The sequence below is a fragment of the Cryptomeria japonica genome, chromosome 7 (assembly GCF_030272615.1).
Source record: "Cryptomeria japonica chromosome 7, Sugi_1.0, whole genome shotgun sequence".
Taxonomy (NCBI): Eukaryota; Viridiplantae; Streptophyta; class Pinopsida; order Cupressales; family Cupressaceae; genus Cryptomeria; species Cryptomeria japonica.
Genome location: NC_081411.1, coordinates 576234612 through 576257856, shown reverse-complemented (window position 1 = coordinate 576257856; position 23245 = coordinate 576234612).

Below are 23245 nucleotides of genomic sequence, written 5' to 3'. Positions count from 1 at the left end.
ACTCAACTGGAATTTCACTATCAGAGGATATACCAACCAGTGAGAGATGTGCCTCTAGTTGTAATCCTTCTAAGTCACTTTCCTTTATTCTAGTTATGTTCATGACATTTTCTTTTATTTCCTTAACTTGTTTAGATGCACTCCTTATGTATTTTTCTCTTCTCTTTCTTTGTTTCAATGTTTGTACATCACTTTCTATTGTTTGTGCATTTCCAAAAACCTTTTCTTCTAGTTTTCTAGGGGCTTCTAATAAGGCTTTGGCATAAGTTTCAATGATATTTACATCTGCCTCATATCCCATTTCAGTTACCCATATAGTTCTAGGAAGAACTGCCTCCATCCAAATCTTATCCTTTTTAATTACAAAACATATTTCCTTTTCATACTTGTCTACAATACTTTGTGGTAATCTCTCTCTTGTTTTCATTTTTACTTTAGATGTTTTGAAGTACTCTGTTATATTGTTATCCTTATCAGTGCCCATACCGGTGAAGATTTCTAATAGTTGTTTGCCTACTGGTATATCATAACCAAAGTCTTTCTTACCAATACTGGGAACCTCTTTTGTGAGATACAACATCAGACATACCAGAAGATTGCCAAAATGAAAAGTACCTTTCTTATCACCTTTGATATTTTTTAGATTATCTATCAATTCATCTTTTAACCACTCACATACATTTATTTTTGCATCATTATTGACCATGTCATATGCACTTTTAATACAAAGATTGGAAATAGGGTTGAGTCGATTTGCATGTGTGGTTTTGTAACCTAGGATCATGCTTATGAATCTGACATTCTCATCCTTAACATCATTTACTCTCAGGGATCTACTATCATAGGTTGCTCCTGTAATGTCATCACTGTGTTATTAGGAACCTTCTTAGTCTTATCAAGCTTGCTACCGGTGGAGAGTAAACCAGTCATTGCCCTAACTACTTCTCTAGTGATTTTACAAACAGATTGTAGGCAAAATAATTCTCCATGAATCTGCTAAGGACAATCCTTACTACCTCCTTAGAAAAATCAGGTATGTCCAAGATTTCCACAAAACCTAAAGTTTCAATAACCTTGTGTTCGGGTTTTACATTTCTATTTTCATCACAGATAACAGTTTTAAACATTTTCAATATTTCCTCTGAACCCAATTCCTCAATATTGCAATGAATATAGATTTTAGGGTCTTCAGCATATGTAACACATTTTGGAATTTTTGAAAAAGCACCTAGCGAATCATCCTGTTTCCCTATCTCGGGAATGATCTTAAAAATGGGCCTAGGGCACTTCACAACTTCTACAATAGTAGGGTTTGCAATAAATTTCAGAGCAGAGGGGGAAGCCATTGATATATACCTTAATCTACCTGATAATTGTTTGAGTGCTTGAAAGAACTTGCTTCACTTCTTCACCTTGGATGCCTTCGCTTGGATTTTTGCACTCTTTAAAAGTTTGAATGCTCAGTGAATTGAAAAAGAGAGAAAATCACTAATTTATAATGTCTTTTCCTCCAACAATCGCAATAAATGCTTGCCGGATAAGTGAAACTTAACACATCTGTCGGTAGAGAAGAAGTCCATCTTCTCACCATCAACCGAGGGTAAGCTTGCATGATTTTCAACTTGTTGCAATACCCCCAAGGGTTACTTTTTCAATTGGATGAAGAGTCTCCTGCTGGTGGAGTAATACTCTGTTCTACTGGTGAAGGAATAGTCTCATGAATATTCAGATCTATCTTTCTAATCCATTGTCTTGAAAATTCTTTCTTTACCTCATCAACCTTCTCTTTGCCTTTCAAACTGGGTCCTTTATTGTTTGCCGGTGAAGTTTTGCTTCTACAAAATTTTGCAATATGTCCTATCTTATTACAAGCATAACAAGTCACATTGTTCTTCTGAATAGCCTTTCCATATCTTATGCCAGTTTGTGTTCTGCATTGATTAGATAAGTGCCCAAATCTTCCACAAACATAACATCTTACATTCATTCTACAACTTTCTGAATTGTGATCAATTTTGTTGCATTTGGAACATTGACCGGTGGGTGCATTAATGTTTTGATTGTTTCTAGATCTACACTGATTTTCTCTATGACCATACTTGTTATAGTTAAAGCATTTGCCATTAAATTTGTAAGCATTATGTTGTCTTACCAGTTTACAGTGATCATGATTGTTTGCAGTACCAGAACTTTCTCCAACTTCAAATCCAAGTCCATTAGTGTCTCCATTAGGTTTTTGACTTTTCAGCATACTATCAAGTTCTTTTGAACTTTTCTTGAATTTCTCTTTATGTTGATTTGTAGTTGCCAACTCATTTTCCAAAATTCCCTTTTGTCTCATAAGTTCAGTTTTATCATGTTCCATGTGAATCAAATTTGTCTTCAACATATCATTTTCATGACTAAGTCTTAAATTTTCATTTCTAGCATAATTGAGTCTTCTAGTCAAGTCATCTTCATTCTTCTTTCTGTCTTCAATGTCTTTACAAAATCTCATGGTCATGTCTTGCATTTCATTCCTCAAAGTCATGTTTTCTTGCCTCATCTTGCTTACAAGCTCATTAAGAGTTTCCTTTTCATCATCATTACTCTACATCTTCTCATGAATTTATTTTCTCTTATTTCTAACAATAGTGAGATTCTCTTGAAGCCCTTGAATGAATTCCTGTGTAGTAATTAGATCATCTTCAAGTTTGATATTCTTCAACTTCTCTGCATCATAGTCCACAAGAGATCCTTCTAATTGCTTTCTTAAGTTCTCCATCTGTACCGGTGTCAAAATCTTCCTCAAGCTGTTAGAATTTTGAAAATAGAGGACCAGGCTCTGATACCAATTGTTAGTATAATGATAGTCCCAAAGATACTGAGAGGTGGGGGGGGGGGTGAATCAGTATCTAACCGGTTGACAAAATATTTAACCTTATTAAGTATTTTGCATTCCAAAATAGTGTACCAGTAAACAAGAATTAATGCAGTAAATATGAACAGTAAAGACAACATAGAAAGCACACCATAACACAAGATGTTTAATGAGGAAACCCGGTGTGGGAAAAACCTCGGTGGGATTTGTGACCCACAATATTCACTCACTAGCCAATGAATGGATATTACTTACAAGAGGGGCCTGCACATGTAGGAAGGCCAACTGCCTAGGGCTCATTGCTCAATCACAAAAAGGAAGTCTCACTGACTTACAAAATGAATTATGAAAATCCAATATAATGTACTGCTATAATTCAGCATCTACTATGCCAAGTTCAGTACCGGTTTAAGCTCATACAATAACCATAAACCTTATACAAAATCTTCCTTAATATTCGCTTATCACTTCTACCATCATATGCCCATCTATCTATCTATATCAAAATGATTTACAAGATCTCATACAATATGAGTCTTATTACAATATGCCTTGTCGGCTTTACAAAAGATATTTACGATTAAATATAATAAACAAAATCCCGTTCACTGGGGTGCCGATATACATTCTTATCGGTGCTGGTGAAGTGTCTGTTGGTGCCGGTGCCTACCGATGATTTACCAGATAAATTTCGGGTGGCTTCCTGTAGGTTGCCATCAATGACAACACCATCATTTCTCACTAGAGTGTAGAATGCCAACAGTAATCACATATGTTGTATGAAATGAAATGAACAAGAGAAAACCCTAATCACACACACATGATTGCATTTGAATGATGTAATTTTGCTCCACAATGAAGGAATGAAGGATATGCAGCCTTGAAGATCTCTGGAAATGCTTGATGATGAACACTTCAATGCTTGAATGTTTGATTCCTTGAAAATGGAATTGCTATTTATAAAATTAGGTTGATCATATGTATTTATATATGAGATCCTAGGTCAATTTACTAATTAGGCTGACCTCCAACAATCATATAGAGCCACCAATTTCATTCTTCGCTAGAGATATAGGTCCCATCCTCCACTTGAAAAATGGGCCCTATTGAGGGGGATAGGGGCACTAGGTACTCTGGTCCTAGGACTATGGCACTAATGCCATGGTCCTCCTCAATTAGGGACCAAAATTAAGGTCTAGGGAGAAGGAAACCCCTCTAGAGAATCATTTGGTAGGTGTACATGGCATAAAAACTTGAGTTAAGTCATTGAACGAACCCAAATAGGAGATAAGAGGGAGATGCACTAAAGTAGGAGCACAAACATGAGGTGTAAATTGGCTTGGTGACAATTCACGATGCTACAATAATGTTTAAGTTTTTATTATGTTGGTCCTCACTATGTGACATTGCTAGTTCATTTAGTGGGGGCTCATTATCATCATGGTGGTACAATTTCAAGTGCAATCATACTTAGGTAGCAACATAATAGAATTTTTATTCTCGTCTCCATTCTTGGGGGCTAAGAATAGCCTTTCAATCATTCCTTCTTTCTAAGGACTCACTTTTCCTTTTTTGAGTTGCATCTTTTCATAAGTTTATGTCATTTCTTGCATACAATTGTTCTTCATGTGAGTGCATGAGTGTTCCTTGTTTAGCACCTATTCTTCCTTGAAATGGTTTGTCTTTTATGAATAATCTCTCCATAGTGAAAGTGTTCAATCCTTCACTAAGAATTCACTTCTTCCTAAACATTGGAGGTGTCTATTCTTAGTCTCCTTCTCCTTTCTAAGATTTCATCTTTATTAAGGATCTCATCTAGTCTTGGAGCTAGGTATCTTTATGTTAGCAGTAGCCAAGAAGGAAGACTGAGAGCGGGGGGCGGTGAATCAGTCTTAACCAAAATATCAAACTTAATCACAAAACACATATCTGATAAAATGCAGTAATAAGACATATAAGAAAATTGGAAGCACAACACACAACACCAGGATTTTGATGTGGAAAACCCGATTAAGGGAAAAACCATGGTTGGAACCTACCCACAGTAAGATGATACTCTGTAGTAGTATTATAATGGGGAATGCACATGCATTCAAGAACACTTCCTAGAGCTCACTGCTTAAAAGATGATGGCCCAGAAGGCTACAACCCTCAGGGAAGTCTCACTGGTTTACAATAAGATTCAAACTACAATCCAGAAGAAATAAACTAAAAGAATAACATCTCCAAATGCCTGATTACAGTTCCGATTAAGAACAAATGTTTTCTCTACAACACCAATCTCTTCTCAATCACAACACTAAAGGATGAATCACTTGTTTGCACATAAACCTCTCTCTAATAATGCAAACATAACCTTGACACCTAAATTACATGAATATATCACCTATATACAAATCATCAACCTTGATAACCAAGTTGACTAAACCCTCAATTACAAAACTACATTAAATAATATAAAGATTGACCACTGGACCAATATAATGAATTACTTAGCATAGAATTTACCTAAATCAAATTCCCAAATGCTCATCTCCACTAAAAATCATGCCAAGATTAACCGCAACACTCTACACCACCAAGAAAACCGTATAACATGAAAATCATCACCGGTTCATAGAACCCAACAATAAATCACATAAAAATCAATGTAGATCACCAAAAAAAATAGGACATGACTAGGAAATGTTGGCATATGCACACTCCAATGAGACATTGTAGGTGATTGAAGGTTTTGTCATTGATGGCAACCTTACAATCCTATGACACTGGCAAGACATTCCACTGACACTAGCAAGATCAGACTCTACACCGACTCTCACATCACTGGCACCGGCAGTGAAAGGAAGCATACTGGCAGAGAGTTCGACAGGATTTTTGTTGTAATGTATTTTGTTTATTATTTGTAAAATCATTGTAAGCCGACTTGGCAAGTTGTAAAATGACTCTTATATAAGAGAGATCATTGTAGAACATTTGTAATAAGAAAAGTAAGGAAGAGGAATGTAATTAGGCGAAATAAGGCAGACCTATTATGTGAATTATAGGTTAAGGGTTTATGTAAGAAGTAGAGCAGAAACCGGTACTGGATCTAGCATTATAGATGCTATTTTGAAGCAGTACAAGACATTGGATTTATATAATCCATTTTGTAAGTCAGTGAGACTTCCCATTCTGTATTTGAGTAGTGAGCTCTAGGCAGTTGGCCTTCCTGCATCTGCAAGCCCCTCTTGTAGTAGTAATATTCTCTTATTGGCTAGTAAGTGAATATTGTGGGTCACAAATCCCACTGAAGTTTTTCCCACACCGGGTTTCCTCATTAAATCCTTGTGTTATGGTGTGATTTTTATGTGGTTGTTTTATTCTCTATTTATTGCATTACTTTTTGCTTACCGGTACGCTATATTAATATGCTCTACATGGTTTAAGTTAAGAAAATATATCAAGCGGTTAGATACTGATTCACCCCCCCCTCTTAGTATATGTGGGAATCCTAACAATTGGTATCAGAGCATGGTCCTCTATTTTCAGAAGCCTAACAGCTTGAGGAAGATCTTGACACCGGTAGAGATGGAAAATCTGATGAAGCAACTTGAAGGAGCTCTCTCAGACTATGATGCAGAAAAATTGAAAAATATCAAACTTGAAGATGATCTAAAGGCTTCTCAGGATACTATTCAAGCACTTCAAGAGAATCTTACTATTTCAAGAAACAAGAGAAGAGAACTTTGTGAAAAGATGCAAAATGAAAAATGATGAAAAAGAAACTCTTAATGATATGATAAACAAGCTGAAGCAAGAGAACATGACAACAAAGAATGAGATGCAGGATATGACTATGACATTTTGTAAAGAAATTGAAGATAGAAAGAAGAATGAAGAAGATTTGACTAGAAGACTAAGTGATGCTGCAAATGAAAACACAAGACTTAGCTATGAAAATGATTTGTTGAAGATAGATCTGATGCACACTTTGAATGACTCAAATGAACTGATGAGGCAGAAAGAAGTCTTAGAAAGAGAACTAGATACTGCAAATCAACATAAAGAGAAATTCAAGAAAAGCTCAGAAGAACTTGGTAACTTGTTGAAGAATCAAAAACCTAAAGGTGACACTTCTAGAATTGGCTTTGAAGTTGGTGAAAGCTTTGGTACTACAAACACACAAGGTCATAGCAAACTAGTAAGACAACCTACTACTACTGCTTATAAATTCAATGACAAATGCTTTAACTGTAATAAGTATGGTCATAGAGCAAATGAATGTAGATCTAGGAACTATCAGAATACCAATGCACCCATTGGTTAATATTCAAAATGCAAAAAAGTTGGTCATAACTCTGAGAATTGCAGAATGAATGTGAGATGCTATGTTTGTGGAAGATTTGGACATTTATCTAATCAATGCAGAACACAAACTGGCATAGGTTATGGAAAGGCTATTCAGAGAAATAATGTGACTTGTTATGCATGTAACAAAATTGGGCATATTGCTAAATTTTGTAGAAGCAAGTCCTCACCGGTAGACAACAAAGGTCCTAGTTTGAAAGGTAAAGAAAAAGTTGAAGAGGTTAAGCAAGAATTTTCAAAAAAATGGATCAGGAAATCAGAACTGAATGTGGATAGGAATACTCCTCCACCGGTAGAACCAAGCAACACTACACTGGTAGAACAGAGTAGCACTCCACCAACAAAAGTCTCTTCATCAAATTGAAGAAAATTCTTTGAGGGTTTGGCAATCAATGAGACATATGCTATTATTCCCTTGGTTGATGATAAGAAGTTGAAAATTACTTCTATACTGGTAGTTATGTTAAGTGATTACTTAATCGACATGCATTAAATGTGGTAGTTGGCAGATTGACATTATAAATTAATGTTTTTGGCTCCATTTCACTTCACCAAGCATTCAAACATTTGAAGAGCATGAAATTTCCAAAGCTAAGGCATTTCGAGCAAAGAGGCAAAGCATTTCAGCGATCAATCCTTCCAAAGGAAGAAAAAGGTATTTATAATCATGGCATCCTCTTTTGTACCTGAATTCATAGAAAACCCTATTGTGGTTGAGGTAATCAAATGCCCTAGGCCCATATTTCAGTTAGTTCCCGAGAGAGCTAAAAAGGATGACAATGTAGGTGCTTTTTCCCAAATTCCCAAAGGAGTTGTTTTTACAGAAGATCCTAGAATTTATATCCATTGCCATATAGAAGAATTAGGAGATGAAGAAATCAAGAACATGTACAAAACTGTCATATGTGATGACTCCAGAAATGTAAAACCTGAACACAAAATTGTTGAAACCCTAGGATTCACTGAGATCCTCTGCATTCCAGAATTTCCCAAAGATGTGATAAGGATAGTATTGAGCAGGGTACATGGAGAATTCTTTTGGCTAGATTCAATTCATAAAATCACCAAGGAAGCTGTGAAAGCTGTAACAGGGTTACCTTCCACCGGTAACAAACTAGACAAGACAAAGAAGGTCTCAAATGACTTGGTAATGAACCTAACTGGTGCAACATCCGACATACGTTCTCTAAGGGTTAATGATGTGACCGACATAAATGTGAGATTTGTTAGCATGATTTTAGGTTACAAAGCAACGCATGCAAACCGACTTAACTTAGTTTCTAGTTTATGCATAAAAAGTGCACATGATATGGTCAAGGATAATGTAAAAATTGATGTATGTGAATGGCTAAAGGATGAATTGATTGACAATTTAGGAAAGATCAAGAAGGATAAGAAAGGAACATTTAGATTTGGTAACTTACTTGTATGCTTAATGCTACACATAACCAAAGAGGTGCACGGTATAGGTATCAAGAACCTTGGATTTGACATACCGGTAGGGAAATAGTTATCAGACTTATTCAACAACATGGGTGAAAGAAAACTAAAGAATATTGATGAGTATTTTCAAGCACTAAAAGCCAAAATGAACAAAAGAGTCAGACACAAAAAATTGTAAATAAATACAACGATGATATATGTTTTGTGAATAAAAAAGATGAGATCTGGATGGAAGTAGTTATCCCAAGAATAATTTGGGTTACTGAGATGGGTTATGAGACTGATGACCACATCATTGAAACATATGCTAAAGCCCTTCTGAAGGCACCAAATGAACCTAAGGAAGAAGTATTTGGCAGTGCTGAGACCATTGAAAGCCAAATTCAATCTAAGAAGAGAGTAAAGAAAGTAGAAGCAATAGTGAGGAGAGGTTCAAGGCAGGCTAAGGCTATAAAAGAAGATGTACTGAAACAAACCGGTATCACTGAAGATGAGTTACAGACACAACAACCAGAAACTCACTTGTCATTGGTAGTAACTTCTTCAGAGAGTGACATGCCAGCTGAATTCAAAAGAGTTGTAAGGAAAAGACAACCTTCATCGGTATCCACACCCTCGCCTAGAAGAACTAGACAAAAACAACAAGCAGTGAGGTCTCTGGTAAAGAAGACAACCCCTAAGAAAAAGCTAACAGCTAAGAAGAAAAGGACTCAACAGAATATTTCTTTGATTGACAGAATTGTTATCACTATTTAAGAAATGGGTTTTCTTTTCCCATAATTGGCTAAGTTTTTGAAATTTTGAGTCAGGTACACTATCAACTGCTTCAAGTTTGTGTTAGGTCTTAAGGGTTTAGGGTTTCAATTTTAAAATTGCTCAATGTTTGATCGAAAACCCTATGGTTTCTATTCTTGCACTACTTTATCCACTTACGTAATTGGTCTTGGGGTCATGTGAAGTGTCCCCCCTTCATCATTTTCCTAGGCGGTCATTGAATAATTGTTAAAAATCTATGCCTTATGCTTTTTTCTTTCTAATGTTGTCAGACCCAGTAAGTGTCATGCAGCTCTCAGATGGATCTATGGCTTTCGCCATTTCGTTAGGCGAAGTTGCGAGTGCTTTAAGACTTGCGAAATAGTGAAAGGAAAAAGTGTGTTCAAATGGTGCGCATTTGGTCTAGTTTAACGAGACTCCATCTCGCTCAAGATCTAACGGTTGGCGTTGATTAGCAGCCGAAACTAGCAAGTGAAACACCTTTCGCGAAATGGTGAAAAGGCTTGGTGGGACCTGATAGTGGAGACTTTTCAAATGGTTAAAAGGTGATCAAGTTCAAGGGAGATCGACAGTTCGTGTTGTTTTGTGACCAATAGGTGCTCACGTGTTATGCCATGCAAAGCAACAAAAGGTTTTTTGGCCTAGGAAAAGGGGTTCATAACTAGCATAACTGATGCGCAAGTCTATCTGATCTGACGGCTAGCGTAGTTTCGCAGGAGAAAGGTACTCGATAGATAGCTTTTGCAAAATAGCAAAATGACATGGCAGTCCAGTTGGTCAAGATGGCAAATCATATAAGGACACATGGCAGAAAGTCAAAGTAGTCAGCAAGTCAGATCTAAGGATTAAAAGGTGGGTCCAAGAGGATGAGTCATGTTGTGGGGTGTGAAGTGACTTGGCAGATCCATGTGGTAAGGATGAAGTGGAATTCGATATTTTCTCTCAGTGAATAAAAGGTTGACATGTCAGTTCAGGAATGATTAGACACTAGGTGGATAGAGCCGAATCAGAGGGCCCACATCTGCCGAACCTTAGTAGGTTGTTAAGCATCAAGCAAGACAACTCTAATCTAGCAGTCCACATGAATTCGTGAAGGTAAAATGCTCATGTTTTAAAACCTGCGAAATAGCGAAAGGTTTTTGGGGCCCGAAGAACGGATAAAGCATGAAGGTAAAAGGGGATCAACTCCGATCTGATCCAAGGGCTCATGTTGTTTTGTGGCTATGAATTAACCAAGGGATATGCTTCACGAAATGGTGAAAGAGAAAAGAAGGTTCTTCCCGATGTAATGCTAGATGGTGACGTGTTGATTGGCACGTGGTTTAAAAGGGATTGAGGGCCCGCCAAGGTGTAACCGATGGTTATAAGGGAAATATGACATGTGGCTGACTCTGAACTAAACTCAAAGAGTTTTCCAAGGCTAATGGCTGAGTGCCATGTGGTATTTGGTAACCAGTGGAAGAGTGGGTAAGCGATGCAAGCATAAAGGTCTCGCTTAAAGGATGGTCATCTCAGGATTGATCCAACGCTCCACGTTGTTTCATGGCCCAAAGTTGAAAGCGGGTTAAGCTATGCGAAATAGTGAAAAACCATTAGCCATCAAGATAAGGCATAGTTAGTGGAAAAGCGGATGGTCCCAGTAAGGGTTAAAGGTCGGGTGGTTAGAGTCCCATCTAACCTCTGGCATAGCTTCACGAAAGAAAAGTGCTCGGGGGATAAAGCCTATGAAATGGAAAAAAGGAAGTAGGGCCCGATGCAAAGGCAAAGATGTTAAGTCAGTGTAAAGACCAATCAAGTTTCATTTGATTGGATGGCTGGCATGATTTAATTAAGAGAAAATGCTAAGATGTTAAAGCCTACAAAATGGAGAAAGAGCGAAAAGGAAAATACACAGGCATGTTGTGACCCGTTGGAGCAAAATTTTTGAATTCTTCTATGAATTCAATTCTGAAGGGACAGTCGAAGCATGCGGTATCAATTTCATAGTTAAGAGCCAGACTACCATATATGATCTCATATCAAATGAATGAAGGTATCATTCTAAACAATAGTTGTAGAGCAGCGGTTGCTAAGCTAATTTCTTTGAGCAAAAAATAGGTTCTCTTATACTCTTGTTTGGCAATCACTTAACAGTGTGTTTTAATTGAGGTCTTGATTTGTCACTGAATAGTTGGGGTTAGTAATTAAATTGTTTGCATAGTTTTTAAGATGGCACCTAAGAGAGAATTCTTAGGAAAGGTTAATTACCAGGAGAGGGCTATCTGTGATGACTTCCTTGAATAGTTGACATTGTCAACTAATGTGGTTGCAAAGGTAAAAGAACTTGTGCCAAGAGCTCCTCGCCTAAAAATAGGGGAGGGATTATATGATAAGGGTAACTGGCTAAGAGACCCTCACATTGGGTTGTCTGGGTTGGGATTGTTTAAAGTTGGATTTGGCATGAGAAACTCCTTAGCCCCACAGAACAATATATGGGAGTTGGATGTTGGCAAATTAGTGGTCCCTAGAGTATTCATGGATTTGGATCTCCTAACTCAAATTGCACACAACTATGACCCAATTACAAGGAGTGTTAAAGATATAAATGGGAAAACCCTCATTGAAATAAATAATGAAGAATTCAGAAATGCTTTTGGGCTTAGTGAATTTACTAATTTTCTAGAGCTTATTAATTTTAAATCACTAGCTCAGGTATACAGTGTGCAGGGGAACCACCTTAGAAATGGGCCTCTTAAAGAATTCTTTGTGAAGATAGGTGGGTTGACAGTTGTAGGACCCAATACTGAAGAGACCTTCTCATTAAATCTGTTCACCCTTAGGGCCAAGGGATTATATTGGTCACTCTGCCAAATTCTAGGAGAAGATGCTGAGGCAAATATTCCCACTCATTACATGCTGATGGTTGCTCAGATTTTGAATCCTTCTCTTGCAGTGACCTTTGATTGTGCTTCCTTTATCACTGATGCTATCCATGAAGGATTAATAGGAATAAAGAATGGGAAGGTAGATAGGCCTTTTGGATGGTATTCCCTCCTCATGCATTTATTTTTATTCAAGGGTGGTGATTATTTTGCAAGTGGAATGGATCTTGTAAAAGAGAAGAATGGAGAAAAGATACCAGTGCAATTATGGAGTACAGTGCTGTCATGGGATAGAGAAGATGCAAGCTTCTTAAAGTTTGATAAGTGTTTTGCATCTAAGATTAGGACTCTCCTTTGTTCAGAAAATCCAAGAGTCCCCAAGGTTCTTTTGGAATTTATTAGGCCAAAAGAGTTTGCAGAGAATACAAAAATTGTCCACAATTGGGGTGATATTTACTTATACCTTGTCTCCACAATTTTCAGAGTATATGGTTTCACAGGCACTCCATTTTTGTTACCCTATCAGGTCCCTCTTAAAGTGGGAATTGTAGAGATCCTCAAATAGATTGGTGGTGTGCAAGAGGCAGAGTTAACAGGTAGAGGTAAAGGGACCATTTTCCCTACAATTACCATAGCACACCAATTTGTGATAGTTAAAGGAGGTTGGAAGTGTTTTGAAGATTTCCTTCAACCGTATCATTTGTCAACTATAGTATCCTGGAGTGTTGAACTTGAAGACGTCTTCAATGGCATGTTTAGAAAGAGGGAAATATGCAGAGGTAAACCCCACCAATTCTAGTTTCCTGAAGACCTCATTAGGAATGAGTTTGATTTAGATGAGCAAGAGCTGAGGAAGGAAAAGTGGGTGGCTTATAAAAAAGCCTTAGAATTTGTACACCAATTTGATACCAGCTATGACCCATTGTCTAGCTTCCACCCTTTTGAGGAGAAGATAAAGTTCCCAATTCTTTGTTTTGAGGATGTGATGCAGACTTTGAAAGAAAAGAGGGAGGTTGTAATTAAAAACAACCCTGCGAAAGAAAGATTGGTTCTAAGTAGGTCTGCATCAACCAGAGCAATCCCTACTAGTAACTACATGTTGCATAAGAAGTCCAATTACAGTGTGTTGATGCCTACCATAGGGGAGCCCTCTACTTCAAAGGGGAAGAGGAAGATACATGATATCATTGACATTCAAGATAGCCCAAAGAAACAAAGAGTGGGAAAAGAAATACAATCTGATGAACCTTTGTACTCTCCATCTCAATCCCCTATTCATATAGGAGATGAACAGGTAGTAGCTGAGCAAATATTGCAGTTAGGCAGCCTTGGAGAGATAGCATATACATATGATGAAGTGGAAGAGGTAATGCCAGAAGAGCCCCCTACTACTGAAATGAACATCACTGCTAATGAGTTCAAAGGCTAGGAGTGGGACCCTGAGATCAAACAAGCCAGTGAAGATTTCTTGGTTGATGATAACTTTGTCACATCAGGAGCTTTCATGTAGTTTGTGTGGAAGTAGAATATTGATAAGTTTAATGCTAAGTGTGAAAAGAGAAAAAGTGAGCAGCCCCACAAAGATCCAGTTGTGGTTGAGGAGGAAATAAAGAAAGAAATGATTGATGAGTTTAAGACCATCACTCCTGAGCAAGTAAGAGACATGGTGGCACAGGCTGGGGTACTCATTCTCCCCAAGTGGGACATAGCAGATGCTTTGGTATTAGAGGTAGTAAGAAAAGAGACCAAACCTATGGAGGGAGTCACTTTTAGCAAAGACAATCCTGCATTGGTCATGTGGTCTCTTAAAAGAGATGAGAATAAGAGAAATAAGGACACCTTATGGTTGAGTTACCTTGGTGGAATGATAGTAAAAAGAGTTCAGAGCACTAGGGTAGTGGAAGCTACTAGCACTGTGCTAGAGACTGCAAAATTTAGTGTTGCAGTGGCAGAAAGGGAGGCTAAGGAAAAGGCAGATCTCCAGGTTAAGCTGGAGACAATTTTAAAAGCCTATAATAGTGCCAAGGAAGAGGTAAGGAGTAAAGACAACATCATTGCCAAGCTACAAAGCCAGTTGGCAGGACAATACCATCAAGGTGAGTCTTCATCACTGATGATCTCTTCTCCTACAAGGCCTCCACCTACTAGCCCCATTATTGAGTTTCCACCATCTCCAACACCTTCTAGCTCTCAATTGGTTGAGATCACTCCTCATGAATTGGATAATTTAAAACAGGCTCAGGCCCTGTATGCAAAGAAATATGAGGAAAGAGTAAGGGCTACAATTTTAAGTTTTGCTGACACCATAGGGGCATCATTATTGTATAACAACATGAGAAAGATTCTAGATATGTGGAATGAGCTTAATGGAGATAAGGTTGTTTTAATGCCTATTTTTGATAAGTGGAAGCCTAGAGAGCAGGATTTGGAGCTTATTTGTGTATCCTATGATGAAGCAGGGGCTGATCCTATTATCAAATCCACTTGTGACACCACAAAGGATCTAGTAAGATTAGCAGAAGGAATAGATAATGCAGACAGGAAGATCAACTTGTACAAAAAGGAGTACACTGATCAGGTTTTTGAATTGCTTCCAGGGGGATTTGTCAGCCCAAATCAATTGAAGGACAAACAAGTATGGCTTAAGGAATTAGAAGCCAAATTGTCAATTAGAATAAAAGGAATTATTAACTTAGAAGATGCTTCCTTCTTTGTTGTAACAATTGAGGAGATAGAGAGAATCAAATCTCATTATGGTTTTCTCAATTCAGAGGTTAACAAAATGAGGAATTCTTGGAAAAGGTTAGCCAAGGCAAAAGAAAAATTGATTAACTTCGCGTGGCTAGTTGACGATGTATATAATGAGTGGACAAGAAAATATGTCATACAGGATGTAGAGCAGTTAGAAGAGGTTGCAACTGGACAACAAGTAGAAGAAGCCATAGAGGTTGAAAAGGACTTGTAACCACTTTTGTAAAAGGTTTTGTAACTAATTCTTTTAGAGAAGTAATCAATGTAACAAACTCTCCTAGGAAAGTCCGAAGCTATGTGCATCCATGTTGTTATAAATGGATACTAGGACTAGTAAGAAATGATTGCAAAAAATTGTAAGAAAACACTGCAGAAATTTGTCTGGGTTTTTCCAAGTTTTAATGGAGAATATTCGAAAGTTTTTGTAATACTTTTTGAAGAAAATATCAATATACAGACCATCGGTTTTGAGTTTAAACTTTGTGTCGTCTTCAAATGTGTTTGCAAGTGTTTACTATTTCATTCTGAATAATCTAGGGTTATTTTGTTTGAATAAGGGTTGTAAGGCAACTTTCAGTAGATATTTTTCTTAGCTTTTCTCTTCAGGAGGGGAATTAAATATGCAGGAATCATTTCTACTAGTAAATTCTTTGTGGGATGCTTTGAATCTTGATGAGTGCAGTTTAATGTGGTATGAATAAATTCTTATGTGTGTCAGGCATATATAGGGATCTACAGAAGCCAAACTAATGGGATATGTAGAGATATTTGATTGTGGAAGTATTATTTGAATTTAGATGACTCTGTGACCTTGGATAAGGCACTGGTATAGATCGAGGTTGTCTATTACATATTTTGTAGGTCAATACTGAACATGAGTACAATTTTCATTCCTTTGTTTTAGTTAGTTTTAAGGTGATTAGATCCATTGGTTTTTGGGACTGGTATGCTGTGGATTTATCTTTTAAAAGTGTGAATTTAGTTCACAAAGGTATACCCACCTAGACTTTGAATAAGTCCGAAGTGTAGAAAGTTAATCAAACCTTGTCATATGTTGTCTTGGAAGTCTCCTTCTCTTTAATATCTCTCCTACATATAGAGTTATCATGTCATTATAAGGATGTTAAAGTGAATCAGATTTTGAGAACAACAAGACTGTTGGATGAAATCACAGAAGAAGGAAAGCTCAAGAACATAGAAAAATTATATGATACACTATCAGCAGATGAGAAAGAGCAAGTTGAAAACAGTGTCATTTTACACCTAGATATCTATAAGAAGTTTTTGATGGAAGCTGTAGATGAACTACTAGATGAATTATTCAAGAGACTAGAAGCAAGAAGACAATATGTTGTAGAACTTGATAAGAAAATCAAAATTGAAAAATTACTTGCTTTCTACCCAATCAACTCTCCAAAAGAAATAGATAATCTAATTGCAAAGGCCAACCAGTCAGTATTCTCTACTGCACACCGACATATTGCACTAATGGTAGGAAGAGTAAAAGAGGTAACAAAAGAAATAGAAAATGGATGGGATATATTCCTTGTGGAGAAGGAAAAGCAAGAAGAATACAGGAACCCCAAGCCTATCAATTTCTATCAAAAGGACAAAGATAAGGGTAAAGGAAAGGTTGGTGGACCTCCTAGTATCAAAATAAAAGATAACTTATCCCCACCGCCTCTGATTACTACACCGGTAACAACAACAAAAGACCAACCGACAGATGACAGTATGGATGTATCAGAAGAGGATACTAATCCTAATTCAGAGATACTATACACAGTTGATGTTGATACTCAAAAGGCAACATTGTGATAGATAAAGACACAACCAATAAGACTAACATGGCTAGTGAGCCACCAGTAGCTGACAACATTGTTAACATTGAAGGAAAAGTTGAAGATGATAGCACAAGGAAACAGATAGAGAATAGAACAGATCAACAAACAGAGAGACAAACAGAGCAACAAGCTCCGAAACAGGTTCATGTGGAAACAGTGCCACCGACAACAAGAGAGAAACAAAAACCCTTGCTTAAGGAAATGGAAGCACAGACTAACCTACCAGAGGTCACTACAAGCATGGTTACTTCCTCCATTGATAGAATTTAGAATGTTGGTTCCTCCTCAGCAGATTACAAATCAACCAATGTAACTGAAGTTCTTTTAGATTCTTTGAAGAAAATAACTGATTGTAGTTCACAAGCTTATAAAGCTATAGATGACACAATCCCAATTTTGAGGATGATAGCTCCTAAATGCAACATAGATAATAAGGATTCTTTAAGTCAACTTGACACTTTGTCGAAGTATATTACTGACAACACAGTGGCAGTTGAACAGATAAAGGAACAAACATTCAAAGAAAGGTTGGAAATTGAAAAATAGAAATTCTTTGAGGATCAAATAAAGAAGTGTACTAGGGAATTTGACACACTTCTACAGGAACTATACAACATATTGAAGGAATGTAAAACTCTGTACAAAGATACTTGCAAGACAAACTTTTGACAATGGACATAGATAAGAAAATGAGCAAGGCACAAGAAGAAATTAATAAACTTGGTGATAATTTTGTTAATTCACTTGATACATTATCAGTTTTTGAGCAAAAGATAATAGGTTTTGAGGAAGAGTTGCTGAAGCTAGAGAGAGAAAAGGAGAGAATAATAAACAAGGCTAAGAATCTGAGACTAAGACTAAGTCCAAGACTGGACTATCTAGCATCCCTAAGAAAGGAAATATCTGAGGCATTAGTACAAGGACAGAAAACACCGACATAGCATATGCAACAACTCACCGGTACAGTTCAAAGAACAGAGGCAGCAATAAAAGATAGTAAGAAGTTTATGGAAAGCATAAATTTGGTTTTGGCGGATCTTTTTCAAATTGTAACCACCCAGTTACAAGGCTGAGACAAAAAAAAACTACAACTCTATTGACACCTTGGCAACCTTTGTCATTGATTCCAAAGGGGGAGTAGTAGTATGAGAAATAATCAGCAAATGACTTATCTACCCAGGAGGAGCTCACATATTTTTGGTACACAATTTTTAGATTACAAGTTTTGGAATTTTCTCATGAGTGTTCCCATCAATGCCAAAGTGGGAGATTGTTGGCATATGCACACTCCAATGAGACATTGTAGGTGATTGAAGGTTTTGTCATTGATGGCAACCTTACAATCCTATGACATTGGCAAGACATTCCACCGGTGCTAGCAAGATTAGACTACACTGACACTCACATCACCGACATTGACAGTGAAAGGAAGCATAATGGCACAGAGGCCGATAGGGATTTTGTCGTAATATATTTTGTTTATTATTTGTAAAATCATTGTAAGCTGACTTGGCAAGTTGTAAAATGACTCTTATATAAGAGAGATCATTGTAGAAAATTTGTAATAAGAAAAGTAAGGAAGAGGAATGTAATTAGGCGAAATAAGGCAGACCTATTATGCGAATTATAGGTTAAGGGTTTATGTAAGAAGCAGAGCAGAAACCGGTACTGGATCTAACATTATAGATGCTATTTTGAAGCAGTACAAGACATTGGATTTATATAATCCATTTTGTAAGTCAGTGAGACTTCCCATTCTGTATTTGAGCAGTGAGCTCTAGGTAGTTGGCCTTACTGCATGTGCAGGCCCCTCTTGTAGTAGTAATATTCTCTTATTGTCCAGTAAGTGAATATTGTGGGTCACAAATCCCACTGAGGTTTTTCCCACACTGGGTTTCCTTGTTAAATCCTTGTGTTATGGTGTGATTTTTATGTGGTTTTTTTTATCTCTATTTATTGCATTACTTTCTGCTTACCAGTACACTGCATTAATATGCTCTACATGTTTTAAGTTAAGAAAATCTATCATCTAGTTAGATACTGATTCACCCCCCCTCTCAGTATCTATGGTAATCCTAACAGGAAACACCAACAAGAATGTTAGAATCATCAGGAATAGTTGCACCGACACCACTTATCAAATCTTCATCGATCAACATCTGAAAGCTCAAGAACACAACCAATCAACAACTGTCACAAAGAAATATAACTTTTGAAGCACCAAATCACGATCCATCTTAAATGAAGATACATAAAACCATCCCAAGAAATATCCCAAAAAATCCGCACAAGATCTGATCACACCGGAATATATCGAAGGATATACCGAATTCTGCAAAATAGTGATCAGCAAAAGCAACACTTCAAACCGGATCATAAAATCTTCCCAATCTGCAATCACCAGAGCAATGCACAGGAAAATATTGACATCAATGACAACAATATATCCTATCAGCAACAATGACCAATAATATCGAACAATCTCCCCCTTTGGCATTGATGGCAACATATAAATGTGAAAAACAATCAATGCAATGAAAGAAGATATCTCCAACAAACTCTCTCTAAGATCAAGACATATAAAGCAGTTTTTCACATGATCTCTCTCCCCCTTTGATATCAATTCCAAAGACCTCAAAACAAAAAACCAAACTTACTCTCCCCCTTAGAATATAGAACATGAATCTCTCTCCCCAAAACATAGACTACTCCAGAAGAGGAGCAACACCAACAAACCAACCTGGATAAAAGGATAAGCCTATGAAGTCCATTGGATTGATCCAACTTAATGCATCTAGTTCTCATCAGGAGGGGTGGATACCCCTAACTTGTCTCTCAGGTAGACAAATGTATCTGCAGGCAAAGGCTGAGTGAAAATATCAGCTATTTTTTCCTTTGTAGATACATACTCCAGTTTCACCTTCTCTTCACTGACTTTCTCTCTCAACTAATGATATTTGATTGACACATGCATAGTCTTTTAATGTTGCACCAAATTATTTGACATGTTAATAGCACTAGAATTATCATAGTATATAACAGTAGGCTCATCATAAATAGCTCTGATATTCTTCAACATTTGCTTCATCCAAACTACCTGAGTGTAATTACTAGTAGTAGCAATGTACTCAGCTTTAGCAGTAGATAAGGAAATTTAATCTTGTTTCTTACTATACCATGAAATCAACTTCTTACTAAAAAAGAATGCTCCACTAGTAGTGCTCTTCCGGCCGTCAACATCACCAACCCAATTTGCATCAATGTAGGCACATAGCATGAAATCATCATTCCTCGGATACCATAAACCATGATCCACAGTTCCCTTTAGGTAGCTGAATATCCTTTTAACAATAGTGACATGACTCTCTTTCAGATCAACTTGATATCTAGCAGCCATGCACACAACATGCATAATGTTCGATCTAGTCTAAGTAAGATATAGCAGTCCACCAACCATAGATCTATTTAAACTCTCATTAGCTTTAGGAGATTCATTATTTTTAGACAATTTACAACCAATCACCATAGGAGTTCCAATCGGTTTAGAGTCATCTAACCCAAAATTATTTATCCTTCACATACTTAGTTTGAGATATGAATATACCTTTTTCAGTTTGTGAAATCTACAAACCTAAGAAAAATTTCATCTCACCAATCATAAACATCTCAAATTATTTTTGCATGTCACCGAAAAACTTCTTGCTCAATTCATCATCACCTCCAAAGATAATATCATCAACAAAGACTTCAACAATCAGGATGTTATCATTTTCTATCTTAAAGTATAGATTATTGTCAGCAACACCTTTACTAAATCCCAATTTCAATAAATATTTATCTAGTCTAGCATACTAGGCTCTAGGGGCTTGTTTCAATCCATAAAGATCTTTCTTCAGTTTACATACCATGTCTCCATCATCTGATAGTGAAAATCCATCAGGTTACTGAATGTAAAATTTTTCCTCAAGATCACCATTCAAAAAGGTAGATTTGACATCCATCTGATATACCTTGAAATCTTTATAAGAAACATAAGCAAGCAATAGTCTAATAGCTTCAAGTTTGGCCAGTGGAGAAAAAGTCTCCTCATAATAAATTCCTTCTTTCTGAGAATATCCTTTGCAAACCAATCTAGCTTTATTTCTGACAACTTCACCGACTTCATTCAATTTATTTATGAACACCCATTTAGTACCAATAACATTCTTCTCCTTAGGTCTAGGCACAAGTTCCCAAGTATTATTCTTTTCAATCTGATCTAGTTCTTCTTCCATAGCTCTCATCCAATTTTCATCTTTGCAAGCTTCAACAACATCTTTAGGCTCAACTTTAGAAATCAAACATACTTCTTCAGTAGCTAACCTTCTCCTAGTCATTACACCTTTGTTCTTATCACCCATAATCTGATTTTTTAGAATGATTCAGTCTTACATACCTCAGAGTCTCCTAATTATTCTGATTATCAGGTTCTTGCACTTCTTCACCAACAACAACAATATCTAGATTAACTATCTCTACCAGATCATTGTACTTAGACTCTTCAATTTGAATAGGAGCTAAATCAATATGTTGTCCATCGTCGTAACCACATGCTCTGATCTCATTTCCAAGGTTCTCATCCACCTTTACATTTTCACTCTCCACTATCTTTCTCAGTCTCTTGTTGTAGCACTGGTAGGATTTTCTCTTTGTTGAATATCCCAAGAAAATTCCTTCATCACTTCTAGCATCAAACTTTCCTATATCCTCATCTCTCTTGATATAACATTTGATACCAAATACTCTGAAATATCTCACAATAGGAACATGGCCAAACCATAGCTCATAAGGGGTCTTACCGATATCATCTTTGATGTGAAATTTGCTGAATGTGTAAATAGAAGTTCTCATAGCTTCTTTCCATTAGATCTTTGGAACATTCCTTTCAATCAACATAGTCCTTGCAACATCCAAGATAATTATGTTATTCCTTTCAACAACTCCATTCTACTGAGGGGTTCTAGGAGCAGATAATTGTCTTCTAATCCCATGCTTCTCACAAAATGATTTGAACTCGTCGAAAGAGAATTCTCCACCTCTATCAGATCTCAGACACTTCACCTTCAATCCAGACGTAGTCTCAATCTTTGCTTTGAATATATTAAATTTTTCCAACTCTTCTTATTTCTCCTTCAAAAAGACAATTCATATCATCCTAGAATAATCACCAATTAGTAACATAAAATATCTATCACCCTGCACACTTCTAATATTTGTAGGTCCACATAGGTTAGTATACATAAGATCTAGCAGTCCATTAGGTGTATAATGTTTTCTCTTGAAATAAATTCTTGTTTACTTACCCAACTAACATTCCTTACATACCAGATTAGCAAGCTTAACAATCTTAGGCAGATCTCTAACAACTTGTGTAGAACTGTTCTTGATCATTGAATCAAAATTCACATGATACATTCTCATATGCCACAACCAACTCTCATCAATCTAAGCAATCAAACAACTTTTCTCACCAACATTCAAATGAAAAATGTTACCTTCAGTTTTAGTTCTAGATGCAATCTCTATACCAAAGGCATTTATGATCTTGCATTTTTCATCTTTGAATTGTAGATCATAACCTTTATCAACCATCTATCCAACACTCAAAAGATTATGTTTCAAACCCTCAACATACAAGACATCACCAGTGTTATGCTTACCATCAAAAGAAATAGAACCTCTCCCATAGATCACACATGATTTGTCATCTCCAAATCTAACTATTCCACCATCATACCTTTCCATACTCACAAATTTTCTTTGATCACTAGTTATATGGTGTGAACAACCACTATCAATTATCCATTCATCTTTCTCTCCAATTTTAGCAGCTAAAGCTTTCTTCTGAATAGTACAGCTAGTGGAATCAATAAGTATAGGTTTGTCTTCCTTAATGGAAAGGAATACAACTTCATTTCCTTCTGATTCTTAATATGTAATACCTTCACCAACAACATAATAACACTTCTTCTGATTCCTATACTTCCGATTAGGCTTGTAAAGCTTATCATAATTCTCATGCTTTTCATATCTATCATTCCTATCATGCTTGTCAAACCTATCATGTCTGTCATACTTAGCCATTCTCTTTGGGCATCTAGAAGCAAAATTTCCTATTTTATTACAAGAGAAACATTTCAAAGGAAATTTTCCATCATACTTACCAACACCTTTAGGCAATCTTTGGGCAATCAGTGCTTCAAGTTCATCCAACTCTCTTTCTTTCTCTTCCATCTCTCTTCTCTCTCTCTCTCTCTCTCTCTCATATCTAGATATTTTGCACTCATCAGAATCATATTTTTTCTTACTAGATATAGATGTAG